Source organism: Hemitrygon akajei, unplaced genomic scaffold (assembly GCF_048418815.1).
Source record: "Hemitrygon akajei unplaced genomic scaffold, sHemAka1.3 Scf000100, whole genome shotgun sequence".
Classification (NCBI taxonomy): Eukaryota; Metazoa; Chordata; class Chondrichthyes; order Myliobatiformes; family Dasyatidae; genus Hemitrygon; species Hemitrygon akajei.
This window is the reverse complement of record NW_027331986.1, coordinates 2,382,201-2,407,462: the sequence shown is the minus strand read 5'-3', so window position 1 is coordinate 2,407,462 and position 25,262 is coordinate 2,382,201. Positions and strand designations below refer to the sequence as shown.

General features: G+C 45.0%; 1 protein-coding gene across 5 annotated transcripts in view; it reads right to left on the bottom strand.

Annotated features, from left to right (window-relative positions):
- The window catches only part of LOC140723105 (uncharacterized), a 165,861-nt gene that overhangs the window by 132,998 nt on the left and 7,601 nt on the right, over positions 1 to 25,262 (bottom strand). The window contains exons 4-6 of one of the 5 annotated variants that reach the window (XR_012097805.1): positions 13,946 to 14,071; positions 12,360 to 12,602; positions 10,083 to 10,710 (exon numbers count right to left, since the gene is read on the bottom strand). The exons of 2 other annotated variants lie outside the window; for them this stretch is intronic. The gene's annotated coding sequence lies outside the window, so the exon portion shown is untranslated. Of the gene's footprint in view, positions 1 to 8,358; positions 9,254 to 10,082; positions 10,711 to 12,010; positions 12,603 to 13,945; positions 14,072 to 25,262 lie in introns of those variants that run through there. 2 more of the 5 variants (XR_012097807.1, XR_012097806.1) reach the window with 2 other exon arrangements.

Sequence of the window (25,262 nt, the reverse complement as noted above, 5' to 3'; positions counted from 1 at the left end):
CTGTATTGTGCTGTAGGTTTTATATGTTTTTCTGTTTATTTTTCTTCACCCCCATTTTTGTAGAATCAGCAACCAGAGAGCACCGGTTTTAAGGTGAGGGAGGATTGATTTAATAGGGATCCCAGGGGAAAATTATTAATCCACTCTCCCTTCCGGTTCATTGTTTAACTAACACGATGAGCGCACTCTCAGGTTGGAGGACCAACAGCTCATATTACATCCGGATGACATGAGCATCGATATCTTTAACTTCTATCTCCACGTTTTCATTTCATCAACCCACACGCCAGCCTCCTCCATTCTGTCTCCTCATTTCTCTCTTCTCCACTGCGGATCGTCTGCCTCTGGTTCCCCTTTACTTTCCCATTGTCCGCTCTCCTCTCCTATCAGATTCCTCCTTTTCAGCCCTTTGCATTTTCCACCTTCCACCTCACAGCGTCTCACTTCATCTCCCACCTCCCCCACCCACTCACCTTCACTCTTATCTGGCTTCACCTATCACCTACCAGCTTGGACTCTTTCCACTCCCCGCACCATCTTATTCCGGCTTCTCCCCACTTCCAGTCCTGATGAAGGGTCTCGACAGGAAATCTCTGTTTTGCTTTATCCCCTCGATAGAAGCTACCAGACCTCCTGACTTCCTCCAACATTTTGTGTCTGTTACTCTGCATCTCCAACATCTGCAGAATCTCAGCGGGACAGAGAACAGAATGCAGAAACCACATCGGGTCTCACTAATGTCGAGGAGGCCACACCTGGAAAACTGGAAACGATGGATGACCTCAACAGTCACGATGCTGAAAAGTTGCCTCATATGGAAGGACTGTTTGGGACTCTGACTCGTGGTGAGGAGAGTGGTTAGGGGCAGGTCTGGAACTTCATCGACTTGCAGCCCCTGCACTCCTCCTTACCGCTGTAAACCTCTCGCTTTTGTGGACAACACTGCCACTTGGTGGTGATTTACCACAATAACAGGACCCCTGATTTGTGGACTCCATTGTCACCAGGTGGCGCTCTGCCGCAATAACGCTGAGAGACAGAAATGTGACGCTGCAGCTGCTGAAATGTTTATTCAAGATTCAGGGTTGTTTAATTCCATTTCCAGCAGACACGTGTAAATGAGGTCGAAATAATTATTACTCCGGCTCCAATACAGCACAAAAAACACAACAGTAACAACATATATCCACAGCTTATATACTGTGCACGGACTGATTGTATGTCCATAAAGTGACGCTCGGCATAGGATGCCTGCATATAAGATGACAGACAGGAAATGATAAAGTAGAGGTGTTTGGTGTTGTGGAAGGGTGGGTTAGAGGGTAGAGATATTTATCAGCTTTACTGCTTGGGAAAAGGAGCTGTCTCAGAGGCTGGTAGTCCTGGTGAGGATCCTGCGCATCTACCCACCAATGAGAGTGAAATGAATAGTCCATGAGTGGGATGGGTGGAGGTAGATTGTGAAAATTAGATTGGTGCTTGATCTCAAGAGAGGGCATTTGGAAAATACTAATGAGATGCTTTTAGAATAGCTTGTAATTGTGCCCTCTTGAGAAATGTTGATTCTGGATTGGGTGTTGTCCAAAGAACCAAATTTGATAAGGGAACTTATGGTAAAGGAACCATGTTGACGCTATGATCATAACATGTTGCAATTCACCCTGCACTTTGACAGGAGAAAGGTAAAACAAGATGCATCATTATTAGTAGGGTGAGGGGAACTACGGAGGCACAGGAGAGGAGATTACTAAAGTTGATTGAAGGGGACACTAGCAGGGATGATGGCAGAATAGCAATGGCTGGAGTTGCTCCACTTGACACACTCAGGGTTGAAGAGAAACACATCATATTCCAACTGCACAGCTCCAACCTGAAGGCATGAATATCGATTTCTCCTTCCAGTAAAAAAATTACTGCCCACCTTTCCTTCTACTTTCTCCCGTGTAACATAACTTTACACATTCTGACCACTGACATCTGGGACTTCCATATTCCTGCCAGTGTCTTCTACAGATAAGAGTGATGTACGATACTTATTCAGTTCATCAGCCATCATCTTTCACCCTCACCCCATTAATACCTCTACAGCATCATTTTCCATTGGTTTGATATTCGCTTCTGTCTCTCTTTTACACTATATGTACCTGAAGAAAAAATAGTACCCTCTTTAATATTGCTGGCTAGCTCACCTAAGTATTCCATCTTTTCCTTCTTAATGATTTTAGTTGCATTCTGTTAGCTTTTAAAAGCTTCCCAATCCTCCAACTTCCAGTAATTTTTGTGCTGTGCCCTCTCTTTGTTTTATATGTTGTCTTTGGTTTCTCTTATCAGCCACGGTTTTGTCACCTTACCTTTAGAATACCACTTCCTCTCTGTGACTTCTGAATTGCTTCTAGAAATTCCAGCCATTGGTGCTCTGTTTTCAACCCTGCCCATGTTCTTTTCAAATCAATTGTGAGAATGTTTTCTCTCATGCCTCTCTAATTCTCTTTATTCCACATCTGTCTTTAGTTTCTCCTTCTCCAATGTCGGGGTGAATTTGATCACATTAAGAACACTTGCCCCTAAGGGTTCTTTGGACTCAAGTGACCTAATTAATTCCAGTTCATTACTACACCCAATCCAGAATAGCTAATCCCCAAGTGGGCTCAACCACGAGCTGCTCTTAAAAAAAACATTGCCCTTTTGGCAGGCATTTTCTATCTCCCATTGTAATTTGCGGACCACATATTTACTACTGTTTTGGGGTCACTATACAATTCCCATCAGGGATTTTTTTGCACATATGCTGTTCCTTAATACTACCCACAGATTCTACACCGCCCAACCCTATGCCACCTCTTATCTAATGATATTATTTAATATTTCACCAACAGAGCCACACAACCCCACAGCCGGCTTGTTATTAAACTAAACATATACATATCTGGGAAACAAGGGGACCTGCAGATGCAAGAAATCGAGAGAAATTCACAGAACGTGCTGGAGAATCTCAGCAGGTCAGGCAGCATCTATGGATGGGAATCAACATTTCCGGCCATGACCCTTCTTTGGGACTGTTGATAACCACGTATCTGAAAAATCAACAAGCAAAAACAACAGAAAGTAGTGCAATATTGGGAAAACCATCGACAACATTTATTTCAAGGCTTTAAAAAACTGCCGAACAGAGCTCAATAGTTAACAAATACAACAAAGGCAATAAACACTTCCATCAATACCGACAGTGACTTTTTTTTAATGAAAATATCTTAGTTACATTTCAATCAGTAAAATTTACAAAGATAAGTAAGAACTGAAATGACAAGTTTAGAAAAGACTATTTACACTCAAACCCACTGAGATTAACACGACTTTGGACAGAAGGAGGAAGAGGAAAAACACAAATGAGAAAAAAAATCACATAAGACCATAAGACACAGGAGCAGAATCGGCCATTTGGCCCATCGAGTCTGCTCCACCATTTCATCATGAGCTGATCCAATCTGCCCTTTAGTCCCATTCCCCCACCTTTTCACCATAACCTTTGATGCCCTGACTACTCAGATACCTGTCAATCTCTGCCTTAAACACACCCAATGACTTGGCCTCCACTGCTACCCGTGGCAACAAATGCCACAGATTCACCACTCTCTGACTAAAAAAAATTCATCGCATCTCTGTTCTGAATGGGCGCCCTGTAAACCTTAAGTCATGCCCTCTTGTACTAGACTCCCCCAGTCACTGTCGAAATTGCATTCAGCAACGGGTATGGGCAAATATCCAGCCTACAGCTTATTGAAACTTTCTCCCCAATGTGAACCCGGTCGTGTGTTACAAGGTTAGATTACTGAGTGAATCCCTTCCCAGATTCACAGCACGTGAATGGCCTCTCCCCAGTGGAACACAATGATGCAGCCTTGGTGGAGACAGTTGACAGAATCTCTTCCCAAAGTCTGAGCAGACGATCGGCCTCTAAGTGGTGTGAACTCGCTGGTGTTTTAATAGATGAGATGATCGTGTGAATGCCTTCCCACATTCACAGGTCGAAGGCCTCTCCCCAGTGGAACTCACTTGTATGCCAGCAGATCAGATGACTGAGTGAATCCCTTCTCACAATCTGAGCGGGTGAAATCCCTCTCTGCTGTGTGAACTGAATGGTGAGTCACTAGGTGAGATGATTTGGTGAATCCCTGTCCACAGTCTGAGTAGGTGAACAGCCTCTCCCCAGTGTGAACTCGCTGGTGACTCTGTAGGTTGAAAGATCGAGTGAATCTATTCCCACAGTCTGGGCAGGTGAACAGCTACTCCCCAGTGTGAACATGATGGTGTCTCTGTAGGTTAGATGACTGAGTGAATCTCTTCCCACAGACTGAACAGGTGAAATCCCTCACTGCAGTGTGAACTGACTGGTGAGTCACTAGGTGAGATGATGTGGTGAATCTCTTCCCACAGTCTGAGCCACACAACCCCATCAGTTCCAATATCCAGATCACTGACAAACCATGTGAGAAGTAGCGGACCGTATACTGACCCCTGAAGAACACAAGTCACTGCTGGCCAACCAGAAAAGGCCCCTTTTATTCCCGCTCGCTGCCTCTTGGCTGTCAGCCATTCCTCTATCCATGCCAGTATTACTTCTGACTTTTATCCTGTTAAGCAGTTTCATGTGTGACACCTTATCAGATGCTTTCTGAAAATCCAAGTAAATGATATCCACCGCCTCTCGTTTGTCCATCCTGCTTATGACTTCCTCGAAGATCTGGAACAGACTTGTCAGGCAAGATTTCCCTGTACAGAACCTATGCTGGCTTTGTCTTATTATATCATTAGTCTCCTAGTACCCCAAAACCTCATCTGTTATCATGACTCCACACTTTCCCAGCCACTGAGGTTAGGCCGACTGGACTAGAATTTGCTTTACTTTGCCTTCCTCCCTTCTCAAAGAGTGGATTGACATTTGCAAACTTCCTGTCCCCCAGGACTATGCCAGGATCAAGTGATTCTTGACAGGTCATGACCGATGCATCTGTTATCTCTCCAGCAACCTCTCTCAGGACTCTGGGATGTAGTCCATCTGGTCCAGGTGACTTATCCACTTTAAGAACCTGAGTTTGCCTAGCACGTTTTCCTTTGTAATAGCAATGTCACTCGCTCCTGCTCCCTGACACTCATGGATCTCTGGCACACTGGTGGTGTCTTCCACAGACAAGATGGATGCAAAGTACCTATCAAGTTCATCTACCATCTCTTCCCCATTTGTACCCCATGAGCATCATTTTCCAGTGGTCCAATATCAACTCTCGTCTCCCTTTCGTAAATTTTATAACTGGTTTATATTATTGTATAGTTTGCTGTCATATTTCACCTTTCCCCTTATAGCTTTTATTTTAAATTTGCCTGTTGTTGGATGTTAAAAGCTACCCAGTTATCCAACCTACTACTGACTTTTGTTACCTTATATCTTTTATACAGTCCTTAACTTCCTTTGTCAGCCACGATAGCCTAGCCCCGCTGTTTGAGAACTACGTCTGTGGGACATATCTATCCTGTACATTATGAACTATTCCCAGAGACGTCAGCCATTTCTGCTCTGGCGTCATCTCCACCAGCATCCTTCTCCAATCCACCTGGGGAATCACCTCTCTCACGCCTCTGTATTTCACTTTCATTCCATTGCGATACTACACATGTGACCTGTGCTTCTCCCTCACAAATTGCAGTAGGAATTCAGTCATATTACGATCACTGCCTTCTAATGGTTCCTTTACATTGACCTCCCTAATAAGATCTGGGTTATTACACAACACCCAATCTAAGATAGCAGTTCCCCGAGCAGGCTCAACCATCAGCTGCTCTAAAAAGCCATTTCGTTTGCATTCAATACATCCCCTCTTTTGCGATCTCACGCCAATCTGACTTTCCCAATCCTCCTGCAGATTGAAGTCACCCACTACAGCTGTGTCATTAAATTTATTACATAAATGCCAAACATTCAGCAGTACCTGGGGCAGAAGTGAGGATACATGCTTTTACCAAGGAGAGAAGGTGTTTTTGAAGCTGAAAGGCCTGAAGGTAGATAAGACACCGCAGAGTTCAGAAAGAGGTAACTGAAGAGATTGAGAAGGCATTAAAGTCATAAAACACTACAACACAGGAAAATGCCATTCGGCCAGTCTAGTCCGTGCTAAAGCATTAATCTTCCGAGTTCCAACAACTTCCACCTGGACCATAGCCCTCCATATGCTTCTCATCCAGTGACCTAAGCAAACTTCTCTTAAAGATTACAATCGTCCCTGCCACTTGCTCTGGCAGCTCGGTGCACACTCTCCCCGCCTCTGAATGAAGAAGTTCCCCCTTAGTTTTCTCTTCAAGTGATGAGTAATGATCTATCACAAATCACTAGATTTTGGAACGGTTCTGGTGGACCAGAAATTTGCAAATGTCACTCCACTCTTTAAGAGAGGGGGCACAAGAAAGAAAATTATTGGACAGTTAGTCTGACCTTAGTGGTCAGGAAGATGTGATAGTATACTAAGAGTGTGTTTTTTGGGTACTGTAATTGGGGAAACATGATGAAGTAGGCCAAAGTCAGCCGGATTGTTTCGAGGAAATCTTGACTGACAAATCTCTTGGAATACTTTGCGGAAATAACAGGCAAGATAGATAAAGCAGAGGCAGTGTATGTTGTTTGCTTGGATTTTCAGATGATCTTCAACAAGGTACCCCATGCAAGGCTTATTGAGAAAGTAAGGAGGCATGGGATCCAAGGGCACATTGCTTTGTGCATCCAGAACTGGCTTGCTCACAGAAGACAAAGAGTGGTTGTAGACTGGTCATATTCTGCATGGAGGTCGGTGAACAGTGGTCTGCCTCCGAGAGCCGTTCTGGGACCCCTACCCTTCGTGACTTTTATAAATGACCTGGATGAGGAAGTGGAGGTACGGGTTAGTAAATTTGCTGATGACACAAAGGTTGGGTTAGGTTGCAGGGGGATATTGATCGTCTGCAAACCTGGGCTGAGAAGTGGCAAATGGAGTTCAACCCAAAGAAGTGTGATGTGGTTCATTTTCTTCGGTGAAGTATGATAGAATATAGTATTAATGGTAAGCCTCTTGGCAGTGTGGAGGAACAGAGGGATCTTGGGGACGGAGTCCATAGGAGACTCAAAGCTGCTATGTAGGTTGACTCTGTGGTTAAGTAGCCATACTGTGCATTGGCCTTAATCAACCGCAGGCTTGAGTTTAAAGCCGAGATGTAATGTTGCAGATATATCGGACTTTGGTCAGATCCCACTTGGAGTACTGTGCTCAGTTCTGGTCGCCAAACTACAGGAAGGATGTGGAAGCCATAGAAAGGGTGCTGAGGAGATTTACGAGGATGTTGTTTGGAAAGGGGAGCATGCCTTTTGAGAACAGGTTGAGTGAACTCAGTCTTTTCTCCTTGGAGTGATGGAGGATGAGAGGTGACCTGATAGAGGTGTACAAGAAAATGAGAGACATTGATCATGTGGATAGTTCGAGGCTTTTTCCGAGGGCTGAAATTGCTAGCACGAGAGGGCATAGTTTGAAGATGCTTGGAAGTAGGTACAAAGGAGATGTCAGGGGTAAGTTTTTTTACACAGAGTGCTGCGTGCTCGGAATGGGCTACCGGCAATGGTGGTGGAGGCGGACACGATAGGGTCTTTTAAGAGACTCCTGGATAGGTAAACGGAGCTAAGAAAAATAGAGAACTGTAGGTAACCCTTGGCATTTCTAGAGCAAGGACATGTTCGGCATCGCTTTGTGAGCCAAAGGGCCTGTAACGTGCTGCAGGTTTTCTATGTTTCTAAGGTGCTGCACGTGAGGCTGCTGAACAGGATCACAGCTCATGGAATTACAGGAAAGAAACTTGTACTGACAAGGGAGAAAGAGTCAGAATAATGTGGGCAATTCTGTTTTGCTGTCGGTAACTAATGCTGTTCTGCAGGGGTCAGTATTGAGATCGCATCGTTTCATGTTAAATCTGAATGATATGGATGACGGAATTGATACCTTGGTGACGAACATTGCAGTTGATACAAAGATAGGTACGGGACAGGTAGTTTAGAGCAAAGCGGGAGTCTGCAGAAGGACTTCGGTAGGTCTGGAGAATGCCAGCAAAGTAGCAGTTGAAATACAGTGTATGCAAGTCATGTACATTTGGTAGAAGTAATTGGGCGTAGAAAAAAAATAAATGGGAGAAACTTGAAAAAATTAGAGGTGCATAAGTGCTTTTGAGTCCTTGAGCAAGAGGCCCTAAAGGTTTGCTTGCAGATGGAGTTGATTAAGGATGACAACTGCAATGTTAGCAACATAAGAGCAGGGATGCGATACTATAGCTTTATAACGCATTGGGCAGATCACTGTTGGTGTATTGTGAGCAGGTTCCGACCTGTACTTCCGACTTATTATCTGAGCAAAGGATGTGCTTGTATTGGAGTGGGTCCAGAGAAGTTTCAAAGAATGATTCCAGGAAGACCAAGAGTGGATGACCTGGATGAGGAAGTACGTGGGAAGGGATTCACTCAGTCATCCAACCCACAGAAATTTATCAATATCCACTGTTGCTGATTTCCAAACACAAATAAATCAAAAGGGATATGCCCAATCAAATCGATAATTAATCGATCAATAGCCCCCAAACAACACGGCACAGCCGGACACATAACAGGGGACGTTACATCTCACAACACTGGATTCAGTCATGAAACCCGTGATTAATGTTGTTGTCCCTCTCAAGTCATAAGAAACACACATTAAGGTGCATTTAAATGCGAGCGCATCCCCACAGGTGATGTCACACAGACCCCCTCGCGCCTGACGTCACGCATCGGCTTCCCACACGGGGACCTGCCCTTACGTGCACAGCGTCTTACGTCATCCATGCGCTGGTGAGCTCGGGCTTTATCAGTTTAATAGCTGGGCTAATAATCACGTGACCAGCCCTCCCCTACCGCTGTCAACAGAGGATTCAGGGGCTGCGCTATTCCCATTGTTGCAAAGCGATGTCAATCACTTGTTACCACCAGTCGCAGAGGTGGACAAGTCCAGAGGGCGTTACCCCCGCTGAGTTCGCCTCCCGCTCCGGCCTCAAACTCCACATCACAGCGGAGTAAATGTCCGTTTTTTGATTTATTTCCATTTTCCTCCAAGGAAAGTTGAGGGGTTTGTGAAGCGTCTTCTGTGGCCGGAGTCTGATGTGTCGCCGAGAGGTAGGAGGAGACCGCTCGGTCCGTCGGTTTGATGCCAGTTCCCTGGGGAGGGAGAGGAGGGATTTTATTGAAAGGAAAAAGATGGTGTGAGAGGGGGCGGACAGGATGTTTGTCCCGGTGGAAATCTGTGGTAATGTCTGAGCCCACGCTGGTGGCGAGCAGAGGGATTCACGTTGGGGGCGAAACACCTGCAGACGGTTGACCTGCAAGTGGGGCCAATGACAGGGGTAGTAGGTGAGTGTTTGGGGCAACACGGGGCTGTGGAAGATGGACATTTTTTGCACAGAGGATTAACAAAGTGGTTAGAGAGTATTTGTTATAGAGTGTGCAATGAAGTTTCAATAGACCGATCCCTGAAATGGTTGGGTCATCATATGAAGAAAAATCAAATGTGATAACCCTTTCATTTAGAGAATCGAGGACTGAGAGTTGAACACATTGAAATACACATCATTACCGGTTGAAACAGGGATCCTAGTCTCTGAAAAAGGGGGTGGATGCCTATATTTTATAATATAACCCCTATTGTTTTACCTTTACCTCCTCTCCCAGTTTTATGCTTCCCTGGTCTTTCACACCCCCTTACCTGCTTAAGATTCAGCCCATTAACAACAGTCAGCAATTCATTCCTTTTGGCTTTTCCTAATGCCTCAGGGGTTGGCACTTCCAGAAATTTATAAATATCCACTGCTGCTGATTTCCACACAAATAAATCAAAAGGGATTTCCCCAATCAAATCGATAATTCATCGATCAATAGCCCCCAAATTTGTTCATATCCCAGACCCACACCCCAAATTTTTTACAAACCATAATGCTTTAGAAACAAACCAGCAGCAATAGACTACACCTGGAGTCTGGTTTTGATGTTAAATCTATCTTTATTAGAATCTACTTGTAATATTGCAACTTAAACAAGATAAACAGAAGTTAACAGTGTTAAGTTTATAGATGTGTGTAAATGTAACTCCCAAACTATTGAGCTCGGGGGAAACAAGGCTTGGAGTCTTGAGATGGTAAAGTATGAAAGTTCCGTTCAACTACAGAATAGGCGATGAGAGAGAGATTTGTAATCCATGGTAAATGGCGAGAGAACGCAAATATGTAGAATTCCACAGGTTCTACGGTGGTAAAACGAGAGAACAGTCGCTGTAGATTTTATCCAACATTGTTCCAAATCCACATACAAATTATCACCGAAAGTGACTTGTCACAAGGTGTATCATCTCCAAGTGAACTACAACACCACAGCCAGGCAAGGGTTAACACATAAGTGGTCTCCACAGGATGCGCCAAATCCGATCCACTCCTATGGATCAAACAAGGTGACAACCACACATTCGATGTACGGTGAATCGATAATTAACCCACCTTGTGAGGATAGGAATGTTCCAAACAGTGACCCTTGGCCACTAGTTCCCTGGTGTCGATCCTTCAGTTTTTCCTCCTTCGTCTCCATCTGACTCTGAGTGTCTGTGTCCTCGGTTAAAACTAAACAAGCTGCAAGCGATGTAAACAAGCTGCAAGTTAGACTGATTCACCTTCTTAATCTCGCTCTCTTAAAATGACAGTCCACAGCAAACGAAACCCAGGGATTCATAACAACGACCAGTCCCCACTGTGAACTGACTGGTGTGCCAGTAGTTGTGATGACTGAGTGAATCCCTTCCCACAGTCTAAGCAGGTGAACGGCTTCTCCCCAGTGTGAACTAACTGATGATTCTGCAGATGGTGTGACTGAGTGAATCGCTTCCCACAGACTGAACAGGTGAACGGCTTCTCCCCAGTGTGAACTCGCTGATGTACCAGTAGGTTAGATAACTAAGTGAATCCCTTCCCACAGACTGAGCAGGTGAATGGCCTCTCCCCAGTGTGAACTCGCTGGTGTCTCTGTAGGTAGAATGACAGTATGAATCCCTTCCCACATTCTGAGCATGTGAATGGCTTCTCCCCAGTGTGAACTCGCTGATGTACCAGTAGGTTGGATGACTGAGTGAATCCCTTCCCACATTCTGAGCAGGTGAACGGCCTCTCCCCAGTGTGAACTCGCTGATGATTCTGTAGGTGGGATGACTGAGTGAATCTCTTCCCACATTCTGAGCAGCTGAATGGCCTCTCCCCAGTGTGAACTCGCTGGTGACTCTGTAAGTTAGCTAACCGAGTGAATCCCTTCCCACAGACTGAGCAGGTGAACGGCTTCTCCCCAGTGTGAACTCGCTGATGAATCTGTAGGGTGGATGACTGAGTGAATCTCTTCCCACATTCTGAGCAGGTGAACGGCTTCTCCCCAGTGTGAACTCGCTGATGACTCAGTAGGGTGGATGAATGAGTGAATCCCTTCCCACATTCTGAGCAGGTGAATGGCCTCTCCCCAATGTGAACTCGCTGGTGACTCTGTAGGTTCGCTAACCGAGTGAATCTCTTCCCACATTCTGAGCAGGTGAACGGCTTCTCCCCAGTGTGAACTCGCTGATGACTCAGTAGGTGGGATGACTGAGTGAATCTCTTCCCACATTCTGAGCAGGTGAACGGCTTCTCCCCAGTGTGAACTCGCTGATGACTCAGTAGGTGGGATGAATGAGTGAATCCCTTCCCACAGACTGAGCAGGTGAATGGCCTCTCCCCAGTGTGAACTCGCTGATGACTCAGTAGGTGGGAGGACTGAGTGAATCTCTTCCCACAGTCTGAGCAGGTGAATGGCTTCTCCCCAGTGTGAACTCGCTGATGGCTCAGTAGGCTGGATGACTGAGTGAATCCCTTCCCACAGACTGAGCAGGTGAACGGCTTCTCCCCAGTGTGAACTCGCTGATGAATCTGTAGGGTGGATGACTGAGTGAATCTCTTCCCACATTCTGAGCAGGTGAATGGCTTCTCCCCAGTGTGAACTCGCTGATGTTCCAGTAGGGTGGATGACTGAGTGAATCCCTTCCCGCAGACTGTGCAGGTGAATGGCTGCCCCCTGGTGTGAACACGTTGGTGTGCCATTAGGTCAGATGACCGAGAGAATCCCTTTCCCGAAATTCAGCAGATGACCAGCCTCTGCCCAGTGTGATCTGACTCTTGGGTCCACAGGTGGGATGCCCGGCAGAATCCTTTCTCACACACAGAACAAATGAATGGCCTCGCCCAGTGTGAACTTGCTGATGTACCTTCAGTTGAAATGACAGAGTGAATCCATTCCCACTGTCTGAGCAGGTGAACGGCCTTTCTCCTGTGTAAAATGCCGGGCTTGCTACTTGCTCAGATGACCAAGTGAATCCCTCCCCACAGTCTGAGCAGGAAGGATGGTTGATTGAATCCCTTGCTCCACTTCTTAAATATCTAGACAGAGACAACAAAACTGGCGTGCTGTGTTTGGGATCCCTGGAGACAAATTCCTTCTCGTTTTTAACCTGTAGAAGATTTACAAAATCCATCAATGGGTGTAGGACAACATTTCAGATGAGATTACGTGAGTTGCCAAGTTTTGATTTGGTATCACACTGTTACAGTGAGGTTAAACCCAAGTTGGAAGAGAAATCATCTCCTGACTGGGCAGAGTGCTGGTATCTGGAATGACCATCAATCCCCATATGCGTTTCAAGTTCCAACTCCTTAAAGTGCAGGGTTACAAGCTGCAGCTGGATGCATTTCTTGTAAGTGAGGGCATCAGGGACACTACAGGTCTCCCCATCTTCCCTCCAATACCCCCTCTAATTTGTAATAACCAGTGTGTACATAAGACTTGCACTGGGCATTTTTTTTACCCAGTGACAATATGTGCACAGTGAATTTTTTTATAGAGAGGTTTTCATTTTCACAGCTAGCAAATCACTGTCAATAGGAACTTTGATCTCCTCTGGGTTCGATCCAGTTCATCTGCATTCTCACACAACCTATGTAGCTGGCCTGTAATGGGTAATGAAGGATTTTCTCACCAAAGTTTTTGCATATTGTCCATATGTGGTTTGCTTGCTAAGTTACACTTTAAAAAGTCAGATTTCCAAATATCACTCCACTTCTTCCCACTTGCAAATTTTCCAGCAACTTTTGCAACATCAGAATACACACAAGTATCACCAGTTTCTGTATTCCCCTGAAGCCTCCCCCAATGACTGACAGTGGTGAGCTCAGTGATGGCAATGCCAATGAATATGAAGGGAAGGGCAGTAGTCTGTCTCACTGGAGTCTGGCACATTTGGGATGTGAAAGCTACTTGCTTCCCCAGACAAAGGTGTTTGATATCATTATGTACTCAGAGAGAATGGGACAAAACATGCTCTCACGGGTAGAAAAGTCCAGAACAAGAGGAGGTAGAACAAGCAACACACACAAAATGCTGGAGGAACTCAGCAGGCCAGGCAGCATCTACGGAAAAGAGTACTAATGCTGAATTTTGCCGGCATTTTGTGTGAGTGTTACTTGGATTTCCAGAATCTTCAGATGTTCTCTTATTAGTGATTGGAGGTAGAACAAAGGTGATTTTCTCAACTGCTGATGTAAAAGATTTTGTTCCCTTTCTCCGAGTTCCTAATTCTTGCATTTAGATAGCTGGAGCTCAGCTCTGTCTGAAAGATCCATCGGTTCCCATTCCCTCATCAGCCGGAAGCTCCCCGGGGCCCGTGTACGGATCGTGGGGCTGAGAGAGAGGGAAGAGGGCAGGACTGTCCCGGAATTGTTGGCCACGGTGTCTGGATTTCACAGGAATTGTTGTGAATTTGGTGTTTAAGATAAAAACATGGAGAATCGCTCTTACCTGCACCCGACATTTTCAAGGCCTTCTGTGTACTGCGCGCATGCGTGAAACTCAGGGACGTCCACAGGCTGACGGCTGCGCATTTCATTGGCGCTTCAGCGTTGGCGAAATTTTTAACGCATGGCCCTATGGGTAATCACGGTGCCATTAACCATTTCTGCAAGCACTGGTTCAATGTCCATACCTCATTTTTTTTATAGTGTGTATAGAAAAAAATTACAGCTGTTTTAATGCAGAAAGCGGCTCCCATAAACAATATACTCAATATCAACGTGTATCTAACGCCAAAGTAAAATGCAGTTATAAAACACAGGAGATTCTGCAGTTGTTGGAAATACAGAGACGCACACACACAAAACGCTGGAGGAACTCTGCAATTCAGAGAGCAACTAAGCATCGGAGTACACAGTCTAGGCATGCTGAAGGGGCTCGGCCTAAACATTGTCTTTTTATTCCTCTCCACATTTGCTGCCTGAAATTAACCACCTTTTTTTCCGGTCAACCAGTTTACAAATGTTTCTGACCTTCCTTTTGTAGCCACATCCTGCTGGTCTGATTCCTCCTCCTCCTGGTAAACTCTGGACCCCATCTCTCTCTGGAGCCCCAAAGCCCTGACTCAGGCTGACAACTTTTTGGTTTTTGACTCTGCACCATCAAAGATTTACTCACTGGTCTGCTGTCAGGCTTTAGATGCGCATTGTGTTGCGAGACCGCAGGTTCATTGACTGTGCGTGTCGCTTTAAGTGCCTGAGTGAGGCGGGGCTGTGACGTCAGACACAAGGAGAGAGAGAGAGAAAGTCACAACCACAGTCAGCTCATCGTCTTATTCACCCTGGAGAAAATCATGCGGGTGTCTAAGATGATGAGAGGCATTGGTCGTGTGGATAGCCAGAGGCTTTTCCCCCAGGGCTGAAATGGCTAACACAAGGGGGAATAGGTTTAAGCTGCCTGGAAGTAAGTACAGAGGAGATGTCAGAGCTAACTTTTTTAAGCAAAGAGTGGTGTGTGTGTGGAAAGCACCACCAGCAACAGTGGTAGAGGCAGATACAATAGAGTCTTTTAAGAGACTCTCAGATAGGTATATGGAGCTTAGGAAAATAGGTGGCTATGTGGTTGAGTAATTCTGAGCAGTTTCTAGAGTAAGATACATGGTCGGCACGGCAATGTGGGACAAAGCATCTGTAATGTGTTGTGCATTTATATGTTTCCATGAAATTCATGGGAAATCTCCTATCCCACAGAGTGGTGACTAGCTGCAACCTGTCACCTCAGGGAGAGTGAGAGGGGAATGGCAGGGAGAGATTTTGATATACTGATATGGAACAGAAACTTGGGCAGGAACCAGATGGGCCGAGTGGCCTTTCTAGTGTACATTGTGAGTGTGGTAGAGACAGTAAGTACCTGAGACATGGGATTTGATACAGAACTGATTTATCTTTCACAGATCCACAATATTAAATGCCAGTCTAGTTTAAGGCTAACATCAGCAGAACAGACTCCTCCAATGCTCAGTGACCAGGGTTCAGTCCTGGGTACGATGAGCAGCCGCAAGAACTGCAGAATCTCACAGTAACAGTCCCTCATGAACCTGCAGCTGCCTTCCGTCACCATGATGGCTAAACTTTTAACACACAGATGATTTGAACTCCCTCCCTGATGTAGAAGCGCTCAGACCGAAGATGTAAGGGAGAAGTGAAAAAAAGAGATAATAAAGTTATTTGCACCATTAGGGATAAACAGAGAGGAAGAGGTGGAAAGTTTCTTGAATGCATCTATTTTAATGCTAGGAGCATTGTAAGAAAGGTGGATGAGCTTAGAGTATGGATTGATAACTGGAAATATGATGTTGTATCTATTAGTGAAACATGGTTGCAGGAGGGGTGTGATTGGCAACTAAATATTCCTGGATTTCGTTACTTCTGGTGTGATAGAATCAGAAGGGCAAGAGGGGGAGGTATTGCAATGCTTTTCTGAGAAAATATTACAGCGGTGCTTTGACAGGATAGATTACAGGGCTCATTTAGGGAGCCTATTTGGGTGGAATTGAGGAATGGGGAAGGTATAGTAACACTTATAGGGGTGTATTATAAACCACCTGATTGGGAGCGAGAATTGGAGAAGGAAATTTGTAAGGAGATAGCAGATATTTGTAGTAAGCATAAGGTTGTGATTGTGGGAGATTTTAATTTTCTACACATAGAAACATAGAAAATAAGTGCAGGAGTAGGCCATTAGGCCCTTCAAGCCTGCACCACCATTCAGTATGATAATGCCTGATCATCCAACTCAGAACCCTGTACCTGCTTTCACTCCATACCCCTGATCCCTTTAGCCACAAGGGCCATATCTAACTCCCTCTTAAATATAGCCAATGAACTGGCCTCAACTGTTTCCTGTGGCAGAGAATTCCACAGATTCTCCACTCTCTGTGTGAAGAAGTTTTTCCTCATCTTGGTCCTAAAAGGCTTCCCCTTTATCCTTAAACTGTGACCCCTCGCTCTGGACTCCCCCAACATAGGAAACAATCTTCCTGCATCTAGCCTGTCCAATCCCTTTAGAATTTTATACATTTCAATAAGATCCCCCCTCAGTCTTCTAAATTCCAGCGAGTATAAGCCTAGTCGATCCAGTCTTTCTTCATATGAAAGTCCTGCCATTCCAGGAATCAATCTGTTGAACCTTCTTTGTACTCCCTCTATGGCAAGAATGTCTTTCCTCAGATTAGGGAACCAAAACTGCATACAGTACTCTGGCTGTGGCCTCACCTGGGCCTCGTACAACAGCAGTAGAACCTCCCTGCTCCTGCACTCAAATCCTCTTGCTACGAATGCCAACATACCATTTGCCTTTTTCACCGCCTGCTGTACCTGCATGCCCACTTTCAATGACTGGTGTACAATGACACCCAGGTCTCGTTACACCTCCCCTTTTCCTAATCGGCCATTCAGATAATAATCTGTTTTCCTGTTCTTGCAAACAAAGTGAATAACCTCACATTTATCCACATTAAGTTGCATCTGCCATGAATATGCCTACTCACCTAACCTATCCAAGTCACCCTGAATCCTCTTAGCATCCTCACAGCTAACACTGCCGCCCAGCTTGGTGTCATCCGCAAACTTGGAGATGCTGCATTTAATTCCCTCGTCTAAGTCATTAATATATATTGTAAACAACTGGGATCCCAGCACTGAGCCTTGCAGTACCCCACTAATGACTGCCTGCCAAACTGAAAAGGTCCCATTTATTCCTACTCTTTGCTTCCTGTTTGCCAACCAATTCTCTATCCACATCAATAACATACCCAAAATACTGTGTGCTTTAAGTTTCCACACTAATCTCCTGTGTGGGACCTTGTCAAAAGCCTTTTGAAAATCCAAATATACCACATCCACTTGTTCTCCCTTATCCATTCGACTAGTTACATCCTCAAAAAACTCTATAAGATTCGCCAGACATGATTTTCCTTTCACAAATCCATGCTGACGTTGTCCGATTATTTCACCTCTTTCCAAATGTGCTGTTATCACATTTTCACAACCAACTCTAGCATTTTCCCCACCACCGATGTCAGGCTAACCGGTCTATAATTCCCCGGTTTCTCTCTCCCTCATTTTTAAAAAAAGTGAGGTCACATTAGCCACCCTCCAATCCTCAGAAACTAATCCAGAATCTAAGGAGTTTTGAAAAATTATCACTAATGCATCCACTATTTCTTGGGCTAATTTCTTAAGCACTCTGGGATGCAGACCATCTTACCCTGGGGATTTATCTGCCTTTAATCCCTTCAATTTACCTAACACCACTTCCCTACTAACATGTATTTCCCTCAGTTCCTCCATCTCACTAGACCCTCGGTCCTCTATATTTCCGGAAGATTATTTATGTCCTCCTTAGTGAAGACAGAACTAAAGTAGTTATTGAATTGGTCTGCCATGTCCTTGTTCCCTATGACCAATTCACCTGTTTATAACTGTAAGGGACCTACATTTGTCTTAACCAATCGTTTTCTTTTCACTTATCTATAAAAGCTTTTACAGTCAGTTTTTATGTTCCCTGCCAGCTTTCTCTCATAATCTTTTTTCCCTTTCCTAATTAATCCCTTTGTCCTCCTCTGCTAGACACTGAATTTCTCCCAGTCCTCAGGTGTGCCGCTTTTTCTGGCTAATTTGTATGTTTCTTCGTTGGACTTGATACTATCCCTAATTTCCCCTGTCAGCCACGGGTGCACTACCTTCCCTGGTTTATTCTTTTGCCAAACTGGGATGAACATTTGTTGTAGTTCATCCATGCAATCTGTAAATGCTTGCCATTGCATATGAATGTTGAGGAACCAACTAGAGAGCAGGCCATTCCACATTGGGTATTGAGCAATGAGAAAGGATTTGTTAGTAATCTTGTCGTGCGAGGCTTGGGTAAGAGTGACTATAATATGGTGGGATTCTTCATTAAGATGGAGAGTGACATAGTTAATTCAGAAACAAAGGTTCTGAACTGAAAGAAGTGTAACTTTGAAGGTATGAGACGTGAATTAGCTAAGATAGACTGCCAAATGATACTTAAAGGGTTGATGGTGGATATGCAATGGCAAGCATTTAAAGATCGCATGGATGAACTACAACAAATGTTCATCCCAGTTTGGCAAAAGAATAAACCAGGGAAGGTAGTGCACCCGTGGCTGACAAGGGAAATTAGAGATAGTATCAAGTCCAAAGAAGAAACATATAAATTAGCAAAAAAAAGCGGCACACCTGAGGACTGGGAGAAATTAAGAGACCAGTACAGGAGGACAAAGGGCTTAAATAGGAAAGGGAAAAAAGATTATGAGAGAAAGCTGGCAGGGAACATAAAAACTGACTGTAAAAGCTTTTACAGATATGTGAAAAGAGAAAGATTGGTCAAGTCAAATGTAAGGACCTTTCCAGTCAGAAACAGGTGAATTGATCATAGGGAACAAAGACATGGCAGACCAACTGAATAACTACTTTGGTTCTGTCTTCACGAAGGAGGACATAAATAATCCTCCGGAAATAGTAAGGGACCAAGGGTCTAGTGAGATGGAGGAACTGAGGGAAATACATGTTAGTAGGGAAGTGGTGTTAGGTAAATTGAAGGGATTAAAGGCAGATAAATCCCCAGGGCCAGATGGTCTGCATCCCAGAGTAGCCCAATATATAGTGGATGCATTAGTGATAATTTTTCAAAACTCCTTAGATTCTGGATTAGTTCCTGAGGATTGGAGGGTGGCTAATGTAACCCCACTTTTTAAAAAAGGAGGGAGAGAAAAACCGGGAATTTATAGACCGGTTAGTCTGATGTTGGTGGTGGGGAAAATGCTAGAGTCGGTTATCAAAGATGTGATAACAGCACATTTGGAAAGAGGTGAAATCATCGGACAAAGTCAGCATGGATTTGTGAAAGGAAAGTCATGTCTGACGAATCTTATAGAATTTTTTGAAGATGTAACTAGTAGAGTGGATAGGGGAGAGCCAGTAGATGTGGTATATTTAGATTTTCAAAAGGCTTTTGACAAGGTCCCACACAGGAGATTAGTGTGTAAACTTAAAGCACACGGTATTGGGGGTATGGTATTGATGTGGATAGAGAATTAGTTGGCAGACAGGAAGCAAAGAGTGGGAGTAAACGGGACCTTTTCAGAATGGCAGGCAGTGACTAGTGGGGTACCGCAAGGCTCAGTGCTGGGACCCCAGTTGTTTACAATATATATTAATGATTTAGATGAGGGAATTAAATGCAGCATCTCCAAGTTTGCGGATGACACGAAGCTGGGTGGCGGTGTTAGCTGTGAGGAGGATGCTAAGAGGATGCAGGGTGACTTGGATAGGTTAGGTGAGTGGGCAAATTCATGGCAGATGCAATTTAATGTGGATAAATGTAAGGTTATTCACTTTGGTTGCAAGGACAGGAAAACAAATTATTATCTGAACGGTGGCCGATTAGGAAAAGGGGAGGTGCAATGAGACCTAGGTGTCATTGTACACCAGTCATTGAAGGGAGGCATGCAGGAACAGCAGGCGGTGAAAAAGGCGAAAGGTATGCTAGCATTCATAGCAAAAGGATTTGAGTACAGGAGCAGGGAGGTTCTACTGCAGTTGTACAAGGACTTGGTGAGACCGCACCTTGTGAGCAGTTTTGGTCCCCTAAACTGACGAAAGACATTCTTGCCACAGAGGGAGTACAAAGAAGGTTCACCAGATTGACTCCTGGGATGGCAGGACTTTCAGATGAAGAAAGACTGGATCGACTAGGCTTATACTCACTGGAATTTTGAAGATTGATGGGGGATCTTATTGAAACGTATACAATTCTAAAGGGATTGGATAGGCTAGATGCAGGAAGATTGTTTCCAATGTTGGAGAAGTCCAGAACGAGGGGTCACAGTTTAAGGTTAAAGGGGAAGACTTTTAGGACCGAGATGAGGAAAAACTTCTTCACACAGAAAGTGGAGAATCTGTGGAATTCTCTGCTACAGGAAACAGTTGAGGCCAGTTCATTGGCTGTATTTAGATATGGCCCTTGTGGCTAAAGGGATCGGGGGTATGGAGAGAAAGCAGGTACAGGGTTCTGAGTTGGATGATCAGCCATGATCATACTGAATGGCGGTGCAGACTCGAAGGCCCGAATGGCCTACTCCTGCACCTATTTTCTATGTTTCTATCCACCGTCAACCCTTTAAATATCATTTGCCAGTCTGTCGTAGCTAATTCACGTCTCATACCTTCAAAGTTGCCCTTCTTTAAGTTCAGAACATTTGGTTCTGAATTAACTATGTCACTCACCATCTTAATGAAATAATCCACCATATTATGGTCACTCTTACACAAGATGCCTCGCATGACAAGATTGCTAATTAACCCTTCCTCATTGCTCAATACCCAGTCTAGAATGGCCTGCTCTCTAGTTGGTTCCTCGACATGTTGGTTCAGAAAACCATTCTAAGAAATCCTCTTCCTCAGCACCCTTACCAATTTGGTTCACCCAATCTATATGTAGATTGAAGTCACCCATTATAACTGCTATTCCTTTTTTGCACGCATTTCTAATTTCCTGTTTAATGCCATCCCCAACTTCACTACTACTGTTAGGTGGCCTGTGCACAAATCCCACCAGCGTTTTATGCCCCTTAGTGTTACGCAGCTCTACCCATATCGATTCCACATCCTCCAGGCTAATGTCCTTCCTTTCTATTGCGTTAATCTCTTCTCTAACCAGCAAAGCTACCCCACCTCCTTTTCTTTCCTGTCTATCCCTCCTGAATATTGAATATCCCTGGATGTTGAGCTCCCATCCTTGGTCACCCTAGAGCCATGTCTCTGTGATTCCAACTATATCATATTCATTAATAACTATCTGCACATTCAAATCATCCATCTTATTATGAATGCTCCTTGCATTGACACACAAAGCCTTCAGGCTTGTTTTTACAACACTCTTAGCCCTTATACAATTATGTTGAAAAGTGGCCCTTTTTGATTTTTGCCCTGGATTTGACTGCCTGCCACTTTTACTTTTCACCTTACTACTTTTTGCTTCTACTCTCATTTTGCACCCCTCTGTCTCTCTGCACTTGTTCCTATCCCCCTGCCACATTAGTTTAAATCCTCCTGAACAGCAGTAGCAAATGCTCCCCCTAGGACTAGGAGGAGGGACAGCCCTCAGTGAATCCTGTGTATGCTCCCTGGAAGCCTCAAGAAATGATAATGATCATGAATCAGGCCCCAGATAGAAAAGAAAAACCAGCACAGTTTGCTCAGTGTGTCCACAGTACTGTACAAATGTTTAATGCGACTCTGCAAGATTTATTCGGTCTCTCCTGCATGATTCTCTCAGCTGATGATGGGTGGAAATGGAAGGCAGAATTGAGATACCAAACCTATCAGGAGTTACAGATGGGAAAACATAATGAGAATGAACAGATGGACCAGATCATTCAAGCCTTGGAAAGGGCTCTCCAGCAACCTGTAAACATCACTAAAGTACCTGAATGCAAACCTAAGCCTGGGGAATCGGGACCAGACTATTGAGAGCGATTTGTGGCCTGCTACGGCACCTTCGCAGGAGACCAAGACTTTAATGATGGGAATCTGTCCCCCCAGTTCAATGCCCTACTGCTCCAATGCTTAGCAACTAAGTTCGCCAACATGATTAAAACAAATAATATGGATTGGACTGACAATGACCGAAATCTAATGCGACGAGCTTTGACATATCATTAGGACCCAACTTTTGAATCTCGATCAACCCCGAAGGGAACTAATATTAAAGGTGAATATGCTCAGCTAGAAGAAGGATGCGAGCAGGCTATATCTGAGGAACAGAAATGGGAACAAAAACCTAACAAGGGACATGTGGGGACAACAACCCGTTTAGAAATTGACAAGAAGATGCTTCCAACCATGAGTGCCAACCGTCAGGAAGAGCCCAATGTAATATTGCAAGTTGCTGGAAATCCAGTTCCATTTATGATTGATATGAGGGCAACCACAACCAGTCTCGATCAGGAAATAGTATCGGAAAAGTGATTCCAGCTATCAGATGCTACAATCACTCTGTCTGGGTTCGAAGGCATGGAACGTTCGTATTCACGTACCCAGCCACCGCAGGTGGAATTCCAGGGGAACCAATGTGTGGTTTCATTTACAGTCACCACCAGACGGGGGTGTAATCTTGCAGGGAGAGACTTGCTCTGTCTGTTGGAAGTCGAGATTCTTTGCACAGACAATGCTGTCACCCTTGACAGGTGAACAACCGACAGCTTCCCCAGTTTCCGACCCCCAAGTGGAGGGCACTTAGTTTGGACTCCACTCCTTCTGCCAGCAGCCGACCCTCATGTGACTCTGTGCTTTGACCCTACGGGGTGTGCCACTGAGGAAAGCCAATATTATGCACCCCTCGATGGACAGAAGTTCCCAGTCACGATGATTAGACAGGTTAAAGGAAGAGACGGTTTTGCATTACTGGCCGAATTTCCAGATTTCCTTTGGCAACAGACAGAACTGGTAGTTCCCCATACCACCATTAGGGTTTGCACTGGGTTCAAGCCAAAGAGCCCAGGGTTCCTGGCCTAAACCCTAACGAAACAAGCCTCCAGCACCGAGGGAGACTGGCAAGACGTTGCCGTGGGTCTAGTCTAATACGGGAAGGAGTCTGAGGTGAAGACGGGATATCTGGTAAGACAACCTTTTAATATTGACCGATCCCAAGACGCTGTACCCCATCTCTGTGCAATTTCAGGCCAAGAAGTCTGTCGCACCAACTGCCCCCCTGTCTGGATCACCAGATAGCAATATCCCCTCAATCCCGAGGCAACGTTTTATGAGGATGGAAACTCTTTTGTGGATCCAGCAGGGTAACAATATTCTGACTATGCAATAATGATGGACGGTGAAGTAATTGAACAGGCATCTTTTGAAGCAGCTGTCTCCGCCCAGAAGGCTGAGCTGTTTGCTCTGACTCATGCCTGTATCCCAGCAACAGACTAAAGTGGGAACGTTTACACAGACTCCCGTTATGCATTTGGAATTGTACATGACTACGGGGCTCTCTGGGAACATGGGGATTCCTGACTTCCTCTGGCCACCCCATTAGTAATGCCACCTTTGTAAACAACTTACTCACCGCTCTACAGCTACCTCGAGTTTTGTTCTTCTCAGGGGGACGCCTCTGAGGAGGAGCACAAACTGTGGTCCCAGATAGGGTGCCAGAAAGACCCCGACCTGGGTTTTTGGATCACCTAGCGGGACAGGTTTGTGTTCCTACACAGTTTTTACTAATATTGGTCGATTATATACATAATTGTATGCACATGGGAAAGGAGGGAATAGTTGGTAACCTGTACCCTGCACACCGGGTACAACTCCCTTGCCAGGTGGACCTTTTTGTGTCTACAGGATGATTTTATTGAATTGCCTAGAGTACATTGCTATAGATGCTGCTTAGATATTATAGATGTGTTTAGTAGATGGGTTGAAGCTGTTCCAACTACCAATAATACTGTTATGACTGTTGTGAGGGTATTATTACGGGAAATACTTCCCAGGTACGGCCTGCCAGAGATGCTGAGCTCTGACAATGACCCACACTTCGTGATGAAGGTAAACAAAGGCATACGTAACAAACTAGCTATCAAGCAACAATTCCACTGTGTACACCACCCACGGGCCGCTGGCACAGTGCAGAGAGCCAATGGCATTCTGAAGAGTAAACTGGCCAATGTAACAGTGGAGACTGGACTCGGTTGAAGGTCCTACCGTCACCCAGTTCCACATGAGGGTTACCCCACAGGGGAAAACAGGGTTGTCACCAGCTGAAATCATTTATGGATGGTCCATGAAAACACCCTGGGGACTAAGACCTTGTGTATCATTGCTCCCAGAAAGTCTACCAGCAAAATTGGATATTCATACGCGAGGGGAAGACATGGGGAAATATATATGCCAACTAACCAAGATTTTCCAAGCATACATTCACAGGTATGACAGGCTTACAAGGAAGAGAACTACTCCGCACCATGGAACCTGGGATTTTTTTTCCTGATGAAGAACTGGAATTAAGGGAATCTTGGACCTCGGTGGAGAGGACCATATCAGGTGTTGCCGACCACTCCAACGGCTGTGAAACTGAAGGGGCAATCTCGGTGGATACATCATTAGGCGCCAAACAGGTTACTGAAGGAACTGTGTAGAAGGTCTCTCTCGGACTAATGGAAAATGTATTGGTTGTTAGTGGTGTTCATGTTTATGTCTTTGAGAGGGCTCACCCCAGCATCCGGGGGCCCCCATGTTAACACATTTCTGTCTTTCTGTCATACCTATGCCAAACAGGTAGAACTAGGGGCCTGCTGGGTTTGTGCTGAAATTCCACAGCATGGTAAAACTATGGTTCCAATGTCAGTAATCCCGCTCATCCAGAGTGAGGAATTCTCAGCCTGGGCTTTCTCAAATAACATCCGGGGAAGTGAGATGAGGACCTGTGGTCCAGACAGAGATGACTGTGGCTGTCAGTGTTTTGAGGAAAGGTGTCTCAGGCCCCCACCAAACGAAACTTCCTGTCCTGGGAAACATGCATCCTGGCCATACTTGCAGGTGCCCAGCAGCCGAGAGGAACAACTGAGACTGATTGATTTTGTATGATTACTTTTCTCTCCTATGGAGTAGCCGGGAATTCATGAGAGATGATCAATTTGGATACAGCACTTGAGGAGCTGGCCACAATACTGCAAGGGCCCTGACAGAAACACAGGCCCAAGTTACAGAAATATCCACTGAAATTATTGCAATATGACAAACAGTCCTAC